Consider the following 6,124-nt stretch of genomic DNA (forward strand, 5'->3'; position numbering starts at 1 on the left):
ATAAGGGAAAACCAGCCTTTTGTAATGGCTGGAAGCTATGAAATTGTCCCGCTTGTCTGCAATTGAGGTTAACATGAGGTTAGCGAATGCTACATTTTGAGAAATACTGCCATTGCACAAATCCTGAGCTTTTAGTTCTTTTGTAAAATGAAAATACAAACTCCAATTCCGGTTAAGTTGAAGATGTTATGTAAAAAGAAATCACAATCTTCCAACTATGTACAGTGCAAAAGCTTTGTCTTCTACTAGTGAATGGGGCTTGAGGACAAACTAAAAATGCTTACTGCCGAGGTATTCTTGAGCAAAGTAAACACAAGTCGGGACATAACTCTAACCTTGCCTGTAAAATTTAATATTTAGCACTTTTGAATTGGACCCATAAGGTCAGCACAAAAGTAATGTTAGCACTTTCTACATTGGCATAAATAGTATGGAGTTTACAGTCATTTTTTTGCAATGTTTTGGCCTGAGAGGTGACAGTGTTGTTTAAGATATTTTCCAAATCCACAAAAAAACTAAAAACTGTGGGCATTCAAAAATCATGGTCTGCAAACATGAAATGGAGCGAGTTAAATTAAGATAAAATGAGGCGAAAAAGCCATCTCGGCACTGTTAGACAACACTCCAGATGTCACCTGCTAAATATTTGTCACACATGACATGTTTCTTCCAAAAATGTTGGCTTGAAACAAGTCTGTAAACGTCAAGCAAAGCTTTGTTTCATAAAGCGTAAAGATGCCGCCACTGCACTACATTTAGTCAGTTGCATGCAATCTGTTAGCAGCAAGATGCTGAAACGGGAATAGAGGGAGGGAAACATATGTTTCAGATAAGTGCATCGGGTGTGCAGATTGAGTCTTGCTGAATACAGGATGTCAAAGACTGTTCTGTAAATTTTCCCTTGGGCAGCTAGCTGAGTCTTAGGAGTGATGTAAGAGATTAACTGACATTAAAGTGCATTTAATTGCCTCATTAATGCATAAATTACATCCCAATACATGGACATTGTCTATGAAATTGTAGTTTACAATGATAAATAGCCTATTTGCGCCCGTTCTTTAAGAAATGATAAGAAGCTCAGCCATGTGTGCTTGTATTTAATCCCTTTCTACACTTTGGGGGGAAAGAAAGGTCTTTATCACACAAGATGGCACTCTACCGCTAACATAAGTGGAATAAATAGAGGCAAAAACTCACCAAAACTGCTCCATATGAACGGCCTCATACATCCCAAATGCTCAGTAGATATTTTTCTTGTGTAATCTTGGAGTAGCCTAAAAAGAACAGATAGGAGAATGTAATCTGATCGGTTTAAAAGGAGAACATAAATCATACATCATCTGCTATTAATGACTGCTTTACGGCTATTAAATCGAGCCAAATTTTCGAATTGAGAAATAGGACGGATCAAAATTAAAGCAGAAAGATTGTAGATGCCAGAGGAAAACAGCTGTTTAAACATAAATGAAGTCAAACTGTGACATGTTGCCAAACACTCTTCCATCAGTGGCTTGTTGACATTAAACGAGGAGGTGACATTAACCTCTACCCACAGTCAGAAATAACCTTCTTTAACAGAATGGTGCTATTTCCAATGGATTCAAATAAATTGGAATTAAAAAAAAATCAAATATAGAAGACAGGACTAAAAAAAATAACAATTTAGAAATTTTGGCCAATTTATCTATCTTCCTTATGACAATTTCACCAAACCTACACACTAATAAAAATTTTATTTTGATGGGTTTTTCAAAACAACTTTAGGATGCAAACCTTGATACAAAGTTTCTACAGTGAGAGTTATGTTTTTGTATGTATTTAATCAGGAAATACACATCAGTATCTCTCTCTTTCAACGTGTCTGGTTTCAGTGGAATGGTCGATATTGTATGTGATGCCAAAAGCTAACCACGTGGTGACTTGAAATCACAGGTTTTACTTCAGGGTGATGATTGGAATGTCAACTGACATCCATCATGAAGTTTGAGTTTAATTCAAACCGGGAATAGCCATTTCCCACTTTTCTTCAGCCAGCTCTCTATATGTCCGTCCTATTATATTTGTGCTCTGCAGCTCACAATTCCCCCCTCTCGAAAAATCCTCTCTTTTTCTCTAGTACAGAGACACTTGGTTATATAGATTACAGCTCTCGTGAAACCAAGATGAGGCCCAAAGTGACAAGTAGAACTCAAGTATTTTACTTGGAGTCTAACATTGTTTTTTTGCAGAAATCCCATAGCAACTTTCCATAAGAATTTTTGCCAATGAAGAAAATAAAACCAGCAGAAACACGTACTAAGACGGTCATGTTTTTAACAAGTAAAAAGGTACAAGCAAGCATCAATGCAGAACACAAGGACAATTTACCGAGTACTCAGCATGATGAGTTTTGACCGTGGGGAAGAAAAATGGCCACAACATGCATTGGATCCTTGACTCAAAGCTTCTTTTAGGGCTTAAAATGCATAGTACAAGATAATGGCCTAAGTGTAACTAGTGCGTGCATAACAGCAAAAAATCTTAATGGCATCTAGCAATGACATACAAAGCTTTCTTTGTCATTTTTTTGTAGACAATTCAGACATTAATATTGAAAAAAATATTTTAAGAACACAGTGTGAATGGAAAAATGGGTTTATCTGACCATAACACAGTAGAGAATGTTAATAAAGATTGAAATGTGTCGCTATTATCAAATATTTGAAGTCATTACGCTTCTTTTGTTGTCAACGATCAATGTTGCCTTTTGGGCAACTGCACTTTGTCACTTTATCACCTGTTAGTAATTGCCTCCGCCATGCACCAAATATTTTCAATGACACATTTAACAATGGAGAGCTTGGCCATGCCCAGTCATCATCTCTGTCTGCTGAATATATCTAGCCATTCAATTCAAGGCTTTGTGGGGAATTCTTAAATAATATGCTCCATAGTCCAAGGTCAAAACTTTCCTAATAAAGGCGCCGCGTGGCAACATATCATCGCCATTTTTTGAATACTATTTCTTTAAAGATTATTAGACTTATTTGAAGCCAATATCAAAACACACGGACTACTAACGTCAACCTAGCTCACATACTGATTTTTTTCAATTTTATGCATGCAGCTATGGAAATAACATTGTAATTCAGTGGAATATTCCCTTGAAGTGATAGATTTATTTGTTTTAATATTTGCTAGGATATAGAAAAGGTCAGAATCAAATGAAGAGGAGGCAACATGTACATTGTACAATCCTATGTGGTAGGCGTGTTTGTTCATTTATGTGTATGGGGGTCTAGGGGTATGTGTGTAAGCCTTAATAGCTTATTGCCCTGCTTCCTGCATCAGTGAAAGTCATATTTCACCTGTCACTATATACCGTCTTTATCGCTGTGATGCTCCCCTGCGTTGTGTGCTTTCGGTTAGATGTACGATTTTTCATGTTGCTTAACGCAAAGCTACTCTTTCCACTTTTTTTGTATATAAAATGTTACAACAAAGAAATTCAGCATTGAAATGTTTTGTTATATTGGTTGGCTTTCATCCATTTTCCAAACTAGGGGTTGTCTTTAATTATGATATGTTCTCAAAATGATCATTCTCTATCATCTATCAAAATGTAAAATTTTATTCACTTGAAAAATGGGTTGCTTTGTCAGCATTAAGTTAAAAGCAATTATAATGTTTGATGTTATTTCTATGACATATCTATGGCTACACATAATTCTAGGAATGGCTGTCTTTGTAAAAGCAATTACAGGCACTAATTTGCAACTTCATAAATTCAGAATATACATATAAACAATCACATCCAACTTAATGCAACACATAAACTCTGTCTGATTAACCAAACACTCACATTCATCAATCCCTTGCAGAGAAAGTGAGCCAGTACCATTCATCTTTTGTAAACTGACAATTTTCTAAACAAATAAAATGTGGTTGAACTTTCCTCTCAGGAAAAAAAAGACAGTTTGAAGGCTGTGGTGTTTGTACGCTGCTACAGGCAACAAAGGAAGATTGACTGATGCTGGCGCTTTGTGTGTCAGCTCAAACTGGGGAGGGGGTTTGAAGACAAAATAGCTTGGCAGACAGGGAGGCACGTATGCCGCATGTCAGCATGGAGGGTCCCTGCAAACAAATTGGACTCTTATGGAAGAGATCTTTGCTGCCTGCAGGGATCAGAATGAATGTCTCCATTAGGCTGAACTCTAGGTGAGGATTCATTGTCCATGGAGAAATCTTCCCTGCAGTGATGCTTAGGGAGCACAGTAGAATTATATTCTTACCAGAGGCAGGGATTTCACCCATAAATCCACAACCTTTAGGAATGTCTTCCATTTTATTCTCCTTCTGTTTCTCACTGCTCTTTTTTTTCTCCATTGTGCATTCCTCATCTGCCAAGTGCAATAGCATTTTACAAAACTTGTTAAAATGGCACTGTAAATTCGATCATGCAGCCGATAGAATGTTTAAATCACGGTCAGCCGACATTCCTTTCTGGGCAATGACCTCTTTTTATCGATGCAGTATGGTGGTATATCTGGCACAACTGTAATGGCATTCAAAAGGAAACTACAAATAGATGTATCTAGAGCGGACGCACCGTCTCCTCCTCATTTTTATGTATTTGCAAGAAAATCTCCGCATGAGCTCAGCATGTTGCTGAGGCAGACTTCCAAGTCAGAGTATAACTGGGTAAGAGTTTTTTAGTTCAAGCCAAATTCTAGACTACACACTTCACTATTGGATAAGATGTAAATAACATTGCACAAAAGCTATCAGGTACTTGTAGTCTACATCTTTTGGGTATCTTCTACAGAAGTGGAGGGCCACGGCTGCAGTGAGGATGGGCAATGAAAAGACATTTGCAGTGACATTTACAGATTTTCCATCTCCCTCCCAATGAGATTGACCTGGAATTGTGACCTAGTTGGAATAGTCAGGAGTGAGAGCGAGTGATTTCTCTAATTATCATAGCCGATAAATAATACAAGTGTTGCACTGCAGTCTGACACACGTTACTTCTTCTAGGGCAAGACCTTAAATGATGATAATTGTGCTCCCTGTTCTCGGATTCCAACACACACACATGCGTTTAATGACTTTCTACCTCACCCTGTTCTGATTTGATTGGGGTGATGAGACAGCTTTTAGATTGCTTTCACCCCTCACGCACCACCAATGATTGTAACACAGTGGGGCTTTTAGTGCCGGAGGGTTTCCTAACTTCGGAGTTATTTGGTAACAAATACCTAATATTCTAATTTCTTTGAAGGGGAAAAGGTCAATGACAACTCATCATGGTCCGTCAAAAGCTTGCTACTATCATTAAATGTAAATGTCAACGTACTATAGAAAAACTATTTACTGTTGCATATTTGTCAGCAGACTCTTATTGCAAGGTTACAGCTCAGCTTAGCTCTTGTGTGCTCTTAACCGATATTCATAGATCCCTCTACAAAAACAACACAAGAACACTGATTAAACAGAGCTGGTTGATTTCTACAACACTGTCTCAAAGTAATTTCATAAGAGGCTATATTCCCTCCTAATACACTACACAAATCCTTTAAAATGAAATAATTAAAACACTATGTGCCTCTAGAAGGGTTGAGGGTCATTCCTTAATTCCTAAAAAGCCATTTTGTAGTCTTGTAAAGGAATTTAGGTGAAATAAATTAAAAATGTAAAGAAGATAATAGAAAAAAATAACAATAAAGTTCATTTTCAGCAATTTTAAGCCTTAATCCCTTTAGGAAGAGAGGTCCGCTATTCAAAATATAAGAACTTTAACCCTTCATAAGGCAAGAATCTTGTTCATTTTATCACTAACGATTATTGCAGTTATATATTCATATGATCAAAATACATTCATAAATACATGCAAAGGTAATGCAAGATAAATAGGTAACATTAGACATAACACTAAGGTAGATTTCTTCAATTCATTTAAAGTGGTAGAACTGGTTGTCAATGCTCAGAAGGCTGTCAAAATATATTGGACGTCTACCACAGTCAATGGCAGCTTATGGTTAAAAAGTCCCAATTTTCTCATGAATTGGCTAACGTCCCCTCAATTACCCTAAAAGCAAGGTGAAAGACTCATTCGCATCGTGTTTTGCGCGTGTTGATCAACACA

At 37.1% G+C, this 6,124-nt stretch overlaps 1 protein-coding gene across 1 annotated transcript in view; it reads right to left on the bottom strand.

Moving 5' to 3' along the window:
- LOC144215414 (golgin subfamily A member 7-like) overlaps positions 1-1,250 on the bottom strand; it is a 30,956-nt gene extending 29,706 nt beyond the window's left edge. The window contains exon 1 of the mRNA XM_077744329.1: positions 1,198-1,250. The gene's annotated coding sequence lies outside the window, so the exon portion shown is untranslated. The remainder of the gene's footprint in view (positions 1-1,197) is intronic.
- Between the last annotated feature and the right edge of the window lie 4,874 nt (positions 1,251-6,124).

Source organism: Stigmatopora nigra, chromosome 22, assembly GCF_051989575.1.
Source record: "Stigmatopora nigra isolate UIUO_SnigA chromosome 22, RoL_Snig_1.1, whole genome shotgun sequence".
Classification (NCBI taxonomy): Eukaryota; Metazoa; Chordata; class Actinopteri; order Syngnathiformes; family Syngnathidae; genus Stigmatopora; species Stigmatopora nigra.